Below are 8,666 nucleotides of genomic sequence, written 5' to 3'. Positions count from 1 at the left end.
GTTTTTGATGAATTCAAGATGAAGAACAAAACACACATACTTCTAGCCTACAACTGCGAGTATGTGTTTTCGGCTTTTAATTTTATGCTTCTTTTTTCGTTAAGATTATTTGATAATTATGATTCTGTGATTGCAGCCACCATTTTGTCTTCATTTGTGTTAATCTTGCCAAAAATATGATCAAGGTGTGGGACTCGAAGAAAAAATCATTTCATCATCTGGATGCACTGGTGGTGCTAAATTAGTAAGCAATCCTAATAACATATTATTTTCTAATCACACATACGGCTTTCTAATGTTTCTCCTTTTAATGTTGCTCAGTGTCCGAAGAAGACATATCGGTGGGACGCAGGTCCCATTCAAGGTTGTCGAAATAGAGGGAAAGTACCTAAAACAGCCAGCGGGAAACAATGAATTAATGCGGGTTTTATGTAATGTGGGCAATATTTCGCTACATCGGCGGGAAATAGAAAGAAGCCGATAAGTTGGTATGTATAATCCCCATTTCATTTATGTCTGTTAATCATTCAACAAAATGATTTACTAATTCCTCTTTGGATATCATCTTTTTGAACGACAGCGTAAGAAATATAACCACGAAAGGCTGTTAGACATGGAGATCGTCGCGCTGCAATCGATTTGGCAAAATTCATCTTAGCCGAGGTATTAGAAAAAACATGGAGTATTTTCCATTACATAATCCGTGAAGTTCAAGCACCAGTATGGCCCAGAGCGGCTCGCTAGATTATTATAAGAAGTCCGAGAAGCATTGCACAATCTGTGAAGTTCGAGAACATTTCTTTTTTATTTTGAGGGATCGAGATCTTGATAAGAACATTTGAACTGTAACCGTAACATTTGTAATGTTTAATATTGATGGATCTATCGTCTAAGTAGCGTATATAAATTAAAATAAATTATAAAACAATAAAATGCGAACGTGACATCACTGTCAGTTAGCAGAAAACCGACAGTTTTGTCGTAAACATCACTGCCGGTTAGCAACAAACCGACAGTGATGGCACTGCTAGCTGGAGCCACAAACCGGCAGCGTTGGCTTAGCCATCACTGTCGGTTCTTGTCACAAACTGGCAGTGATTCGTACGATAACACTGCCGGTTCAACACACAAACCAACAATGTTGGTGGAAATGAATTCTACTGGGTGGTCTTATAAACCGGCTGTGTTGGTGGAACTGAACTCTATCGGTTGTGTAAAGAACCGGCAATGAAGTTAAAGAACACTGCCGGTTTGTATGAACCGACAGTGATAGCTTACCCTCGTCACTGCTGGTATGATTATGTCGATTTAAAATCTGACAGTGATGGGGTATGTTGAACCGGCAGTGAAGTACAATTCTGACGTAGTGTTACAAACCTGCAAATTAAATTGTCCTAAGAATATCATCTCTACATTGTTTTTTGTTTAAACTGTCACAGGGAAGAATCCGCACTTGAATAGTATTGATATATCCACTACACCACAACACCGCATCATCGTCAGACATCTAACGCTAAAAAATATATTTATCGATGGATGATCTATCGCTAAAGATAACTTACAGACCATCTGTTGCTAATTCCCCATTTAGCGATTTATTGTCTGTCGCTATAGATATTGATATTTAACATTGAACTGTCTGTCGCTAAAAGCAAAGTATACCGTCTGTTTGTCAGTCGCTAAAGAAAATGGGCCCACGCTGAGCTCACATGCCCCACCTCTATCCAGCTCGCTAGCAACTTTTAGCGAGCGACGTCCGAACACATAAAAAGAAGTGTCTCCGTAAAAAAAAATGGCGTACAGAAGGTTCGAACACCTTCACACTCGTGCTCTTAAATCGTATGAGCTAACCACTCAACTAATCGTCTGGTACTATTTATTAGGCCGGCTGGCCATGCACGTGAAATATATTAAAAAAAGGGAGTGACTAGTTATATTCCGGAAGATTTTCGTTGCCTTTGTCATTCGGATTTTTATCCAATGATAGATTGACACCTCAAAAGTAGAATAAAATATTAAAATGATACATAACCAACAGAGAAATAGAAAAAACAAAAAAATAATAATCATTGGCAGAAAAAAAAACAGCACGTAACAAACAGCAAAGAATCAACAGAAAAAAATAATGAAACGAACTCAAGATAACGCGAATAAGAAAAATAATTAAATAAGTGGACCTCGCATGTTACTTTTCCACGTCAAAACACGGTGACGATGAGTCTATGACGGCATGGCCGGCCGGGCGCGGGCCGGAGGCTCTTTGCGTGCGGTCAGCACGCGTAGTAGTCGACGAGCTCGTCGAGAGACTCCGGCTGCGGGTCCGCGTTCTCCATGAGCCACAGGTGCTAGAACAGCACGACCTTGCAGCCGACGACGGTGCTCGCCGCTCCGCCGCCGGCCGGTGCGGTCGATGAGGGTCTGGAACAGCAGGTGGCCCACGAGCTCCTCGGCGATGAGGTAACGGTGGCACGACTTGCCGACGTACACCGGGTGCAGGCCCTTGGGCACCTCGTCCGCGCCGTGGAACGACGACGCGCCGCCGCGCTCATCGCTGGATCGGAGACGATGGCGCCATCGTGGCCGTAGCCGCTGGCCGGTGGCGTGCGGGCGATGCGGCTGGACGAGTGCCACCTCCTGAGCACCGGGGCGTGCCCCGCGCACCCGGGCTTCGTGGCGGCCACGACGAGGGCGAGGTTTCAGACCACGGTGGCGACGCCGACGGCCAGCGTGTAGAACCGCACAAATGAGCCCATAACCGTAACGCGCCCAACACTATGGCATCACTGAAAAGAATCGCACGAACCTACAAACAATCTCAACCACACAAAAGTGAAAGAAAACAAGACATCATATCATCCGTGAGTTATTTAGAAATTCCGTTAAAAAAAGGCTGACCATCCATGCAAAATATATTAAAAAAAGGCTAGCCATGCACGCGAAATCGTCAGCTACTCTGTATTAGTTCTGAAAAAAATAGAAAGCTGACGTATTTTTAGCGGTCCTTACCCTCGCGTTCCTGGCCTGGTAGTGGCCACGGCCCAGCAGTCTCCTGGCTTACACTCGTGCAGGTCCATTGGGTGGCAAGATAAAAGCGCATCTACCTCAAAACCCTAACCTTTCCTATCCTGTCCCGGCGACCGGGTCAGTAGGTCTCTCTCCCATCTCTCTCGCTCCAATGTTCCAACTCCACCGCACACGAGCGCGTCCACAATCCACACCCCGTCGCTCGCCCCCTCCCACCCCGAGAAGCGAGATCACGGCCGCAGCCCTGTAAGGCTGCGGGAGCAGCGGCGCCCTACCGCTCGACCTGGCGGAGGAGCGAGGACGCGGGATCCAGTGGCCATGGTCGGTTCTGTGGAGGAGGGCGCTGGATCCAGCGGACTCAGCCAGATCCGTCGAGGAGGGCGCAGGTTTTGGCGTACACGGCCGGATGCGACGAGGAGGACGCACGACAACACTAGATCTCGCGTGCGTAAGGCATGGCCAAGGGCGATGACGGCCTTCGATGTACCGAGCCCGAATCCCAAATCCCGCGCCACCCACCCCAAATCCCCCCCGCTCACGGCCCTCTGCTTCGACAGCGCCTAGCCCACCCCCAAAGCCCCCGCCCGCCGCCGCCACATCTCGCTGTGCCACCACATTCACACGCTGCCGCTAGGTCGCGCCCCACATCTCGTACAGCTTGCCGGCGGGGGAGAAGACAAGGAGGGCGACCTCGACCCCAGAACCCGCACCTGACGCCTGGCAGCTCCGATCCGCCCCTGGTGTGCCGCTGCCACGCCCTGGCCATGGATCCGTCATCGTCGAGTGGGTTTGGGGTCCCAGGATTCACGGATCCAGAGGAGTACAATGCCAACGCCATAGGTTTTGATTTCTTCTCCCAGCTGGATTCCATGCCTCCGCCTTCCAATGCTGTAGGTATATAGACAGTCAATTTTGTCACTTCTGTTCAATGCTTGATGATAGATGCCATGAAGTATATACATCTGCACTAGTATCAGGTCGCGGATGTGCTCATATGCTTGTAACAGCTTCAGTGATTTACATGTATTTTGACCAATTTACTGTCATGCATGAGGTTTTGTTGCTTGACTGGCCAACATAACTTTGTGTGTTCTTTTGGCTATATAAAAAATGGGCTCAAGCTTTGGCTGGAATCAGCTGAGATGGGAATCAGTAGCTTTGTGTGTTCTTTTGGCTACAATACAGCTTTTAATTTGACTTGTTAGTGAACAATTTAATTTGGGCTAGTTTAAACGTGTCGTACTTGCTCATCACACACACATGCTGTAGTAAAGGGATTTTCACTAGTAACTATTCCATGTTACAACCAAGTAACTATTCCTTGTCATTTTCACTAGTAACTGCCGATGATTTGTTTCCGAGATAAACAAGCTTTAACCAATTTGCCAATTTTTAGATAGTTCAACCGTAAAGATTATGCCACAGGTATATTATTGAACAATCTGATATATTTTTACTAAAGTACTCTTTCCGTTTTTCTATATGTGACGTTGATTAATTCAATTTTGAGCTCACCAACCTTACCAACGTCATGCACAAAAAAAGCAGACAGACTAGCTAAAATGCTAAAATTAGCATATTGCACTTGTATTTTTCGGCTGAGAGTTGATGGTCCAGCTAGTTTTTTTGTGGTAGTGTCTTTATATCCCTGGTGATTGAGTCATGACTGTAGCTAAGCATCACTTCACTTTTGTCATTGACTTGTTCTATTTTTTTAATCATTGACTGGTTGATATCTTCATACATATATTAGTTCCAAGGATATTTAGCAGCAGCCACTTATATTTATGTATCCTTTTCAGGGATCCTGATGAGAAATCCTAAGTCAATCAACAAATGGCATATGTTAAATTTACTGAATGCCCATCAGCAGCACAGAGGTTTGCCATTCGGACAACTCTTGGTAACTTAGAATCAGACTTTACAAATGGATGTAACTCATCTTCAGAACTCTCTTATGAATTTTTAGCAAGTCTTGATCTGAATTATACTAATCTATGACCGGAAGGTCCCGGGTTCGAGTCGCGGTCTCCTCGCATTGCACAGGCTAGGGTAAGGCTTGCCACTGACACCCTTTGCCAGACGCCGCATAGAGCGGGAGCTCTCTGCACTGGGTACGCCCTTGATCTGAATTATACTAATATGTATTTTTAGCAAGTCATGATCTGAATAATAATATGAAGGGCGGGCCTGGTGCAAGCAGTAGAGTCTTACCGCCTGTGACTGGAAGGTCCCGGGTTCAAGTCACGGTCTTCTCGCATTGCACAGGCGAGGGTAAGGCTTGCCACTGACACCCTTCCCCAGACCCTGCATAGAGCGGGAGCTCTCTGCACTAGGTACGCCCCTTTTTTATGATCTGAATAATAATATCTCGTATAACATTCCTTATCTATTGTTCTAAGATTTTCTTACAATATTTTATATTTAGATCATAAGCTTTTAATACTGATGAGGCTTGTCATAAAGCTCCACGGGATGCTCCAAACTTCTAGTGAACCACTGTCTTTAGGAGTCAACACCCTGCTTGAATGGCAAGTAGTAAGCCAATAACATCGAAGGTAAGCTCAGTTGACTTCTTAGATATCTCAAATTTCTGATGCTCAACTATTGTCTTGAGTGTTGGGCCTCAAAACAATGTCACTACATTTGAAATTTTTACTGCATATGTGCAATAGTAACTAAGATTTAAGTTGATTTGTAGTAGCTGCTGCAGCTATTAGTCTTCTATGTGTTTAATTTTAGTATGTAACCTGAGTTTGCAGCATGTGTCAAAACTGTTTATTTGATTTTGTGAAAAATAATATATTACAGTCTGAAAGTCCAATGTTCAAGGGGTGCTATGTGGAAGATGCAATCAGTACTTTGAGTAGTGGCACACTTTTTGGTGCACCGTACAAAGAGTTGTAGCATGTGTCAAAAATACTACTTGAGTAGTGGCACACTTTCTGGTACACCGTACACAGAGGAGCGGGCTGTTCCATCCTACACAAAGCATAAACATGATGAATCACCTGTGGGGTTCTATCAACAGAATTAATTCATGTCTTTCTGTGTTCCTTCTCTATCACACTTGGCCTCCACATTTATCCTTCTATGTACAGCTGCTGCTTTTTACTTGTGTTGCTTGCTTGGCCACGAACTTGAAATAATGGCAGGACTTCTATTATAGCATGATTATATGCTAAGTTTGTCTCCTTTGCACACCGAAGCATGACTTTTTTTTTTGATATGGTCACATATGCAAAGACATACCTTTTTTATAAAAAATGTAGAGGTGTTGTGGCCAAGTGGCTATGCAAATGCTAGTTGTCAGTTGTAGATCTTATTTCTAATTGCTAGGTACATCATTAACCTTAGGCTGTGAAACACAAACTACTAGTATTGCCTACTGAGAGATTCTTGTGGTATATATGAGATAACAAGAGCTAATATGAATTCATATATTTTTTTTCTTGGTCTGTAATCAGTTGTCAAAATTTCTAATTACTAGTATTTTTGCAGCTGAAGGTTAGCAGCATGGCATCAAATTCTTCTCAGGGTGTTGTATGTCATTTACACACAAGGCAACATCACTTGTGAATTTAGTTCTATGTTATCATACTGATTGCATGTTAGGTTTTGTTTTCAGGGTCTGCTAGGTGCTAGGTAGCAAGTTTGTGGGTGATTTGCCATTGAAAGCTTTTTTTTGGATATAGTGTTGTGTGATGGTACCTGATACTATGGACTTATCATCGATGAATCAATGTTTTATGTTTGTAATGGCTAATCTTATTACATGTGTCTCTGTGAATGTTTGGACTTGGCCATGAATGAATCTATTTTGTATGACAAACGTGCACAATGATGTTGTATTGAACATTTGTATTAAATTGATGCCAAATGGCCTTTTATTTTTTTAAAGCCATTTAATTGATCATGTTGGACCATCTATCGCTAAAAGCATTTATAGCATCAACTTATCAGTCACCAAAGAGTGTTACTGGATGATCTGTCGCTAAAGAGAAGCAGCATGCTATCTGTCGCTATAAATATTCTGGGCAACAAACTATATGTCGCTAAAAGTACTGTCTGTTGCTAAAGATTTTTAGCGATAGGGACTTACACCGTCTGCACAAACCTGTCGCTATAACTTTTTAGCGCAAGATTCGTCTGTCGCTATATCCGCTTTTAGCGTCAGATTGTCCCATCGCTAATCTTGGTGTTGTGTTGTAGTGATCATCAAAAACCTCGTTTTTGGGGAACAAGGCAAAAACCCTTTCGTCCTGGTTAATTTTCGAAAACCAGACTAAAGCCATAGAACAGCCCCACTGAAGGGGCGAGCTTGTGGCATATCCTACTATTAAGAAAAACCAAAAACAAATGCCCTAGCACTAGTTTGAACAGTGGCACAACCAAGAAAAACACTAGTAAGAAGAGAAAAAATACAATACCACCAAGCCACAGGAGCTCTTCGATGATGCCTCGAGAGAGGTGAATGAAGCGAGATCGTAATCATCGTCAGCCAAGCAAGTGCTTAGTAAGGCTTTCGCCTGAGTCTTATGCCGAGGAGGACCATAGTTAGCGAGGCAGCAAGAGGTTCTTCAATGACACCTTGAAGAAGGAATTTCTACCAGGATGTTGTCCCTCGCTGCTGGCCTAGTGTAGAGGTGAGCTGAACTTTAGCCCAGAACCGCCGCAAGTACTCTCACAAACGATGCAACAAATGGAATTGTCGCCTCATTCGGTCTCCTGGGCTGACGCCCCAATGCCGCCACCACGCTATCACTACCACCGTGGGCATAGGCATGGTCGACACTGTCATACCCTCCTAGAGAGGAGGCACAGGGGGAGGGCGCCCGCGGACACGCAACCCCGCAAACGGGTCGCTCGCGGCCAAACCACGTGCACTGCGCACGCATGTGAAGAACACCGCACTACTACCAGAGTAGCATCTGTGTCCCGAGTTAAAGAGGACAACAGTGGTTCTAGCTTAGGGGACACCTAGGGTCATGCAGCAACGCCGCCGACAAGCCGCGGCCAAACCGCGCACCTAGGGCTCCTGCACATGCACATGAAGAAGAGACACCACACCAGAGATCAGTACCACCAGAACACGTGTCCACATCGGGTTGTAGAGTTCCACGCTGGGATCCTGCCAGCCATGAAGCCGGCCAACGCCACGCAGGTGGGGTGACCTGGCAGACCAAATCCGCCCCATCAGCTGTTGGAGAGAGATGGTGAGCGCGCTACCTTAGGCCAGGGGGGTTCCACACCCCCGCCGGTAGAGCTCGGTGCTAGTAGGTCAATGCATGAGAGCTCTGTGACGTGGGGGCGCACTAGGAAATGTCCACACTAGGGCCGATGGTGGAGGGGGGGGGGGGGGGGGTGGCAGGTTCTAGAATGCGTGCAAACTGGGCGTTGGCGGGTCGACACGTAGCATCTTGCTAGCCCGGCCGTCGCGCCCGGGAAATGGGGGGTGCCTAGGGGTCTCGTCTGCACAGGATGGAGACGACAAATCTAGGCGTGGGGAAGCCTGGATCCACCCACACCGCGGCACTGGATGCGCCACCGGCCGGCTCGCTCATATCTTTGCCTTGTTATGTAATTTTTTTTTGAACTGGATCCAGTTTCTAGCAACTGTAATATCTGCTGCTATACATGGG

The 8,666-nt window shown here is 45.7% G+C and overlaps 1 long non-coding RNA gene and 1 pseudogene across 3 annotated transcripts; one reads left to right on the top strand and one right to left on the bottom strand.

The window, feature by feature from the left end:
- Positions 1–1,972: 1,972 nt before the first annotated feature.
- On the bottom strand, positions 1,973–2,753 carry LOC136479494 (auxin-responsive protein SAUR76-like; annotated as a pseudogene).
- A 394-nt stretch (positions 2,754–3,147) lies between these two features.
- LOC136481573 (uncharacterized) lies at positions 3,148–6,854 on the top strand. 3 transcript variants are annotated; one of them, XR_010764770.1, is made up of 5 exons: positions 3,148–3,918; positions 4,827–5,138; positions 5,208–5,360; positions 5,453–5,582; positions 6,526–6,854. It is a non-coding gene; the product is annotated as an uncharacterized lncRNA (long non-coding RNA). The 3 variants fall into 3 exon arrangements; XR_010764771.1 differs by having other exon boundaries at positions 3,148–3,864; positions 4,827–5,360; XR_010764769.1 differs by having other exon boundaries at positions 4,827–5,360.
- Positions 6,855–8,666: the final 1,812 nt, after the last annotated feature.

This window comes from Miscanthus floridulus, chromosome 9, assembly GCF_019320115.1.
Source record: "Miscanthus floridulus cultivar M001 chromosome 9, ASM1932011v1, whole genome shotgun sequence".
Taxonomy (NCBI): Eukaryota; Viridiplantae; Streptophyta; class Magnoliopsida; order Poales; family Poaceae; genus Miscanthus; species Miscanthus floridulus.
The sequence above is the reverse complement of the archived record's forward strand: the minus strand, read 5'-3'. Positions and strand labels throughout refer to the sequence as shown.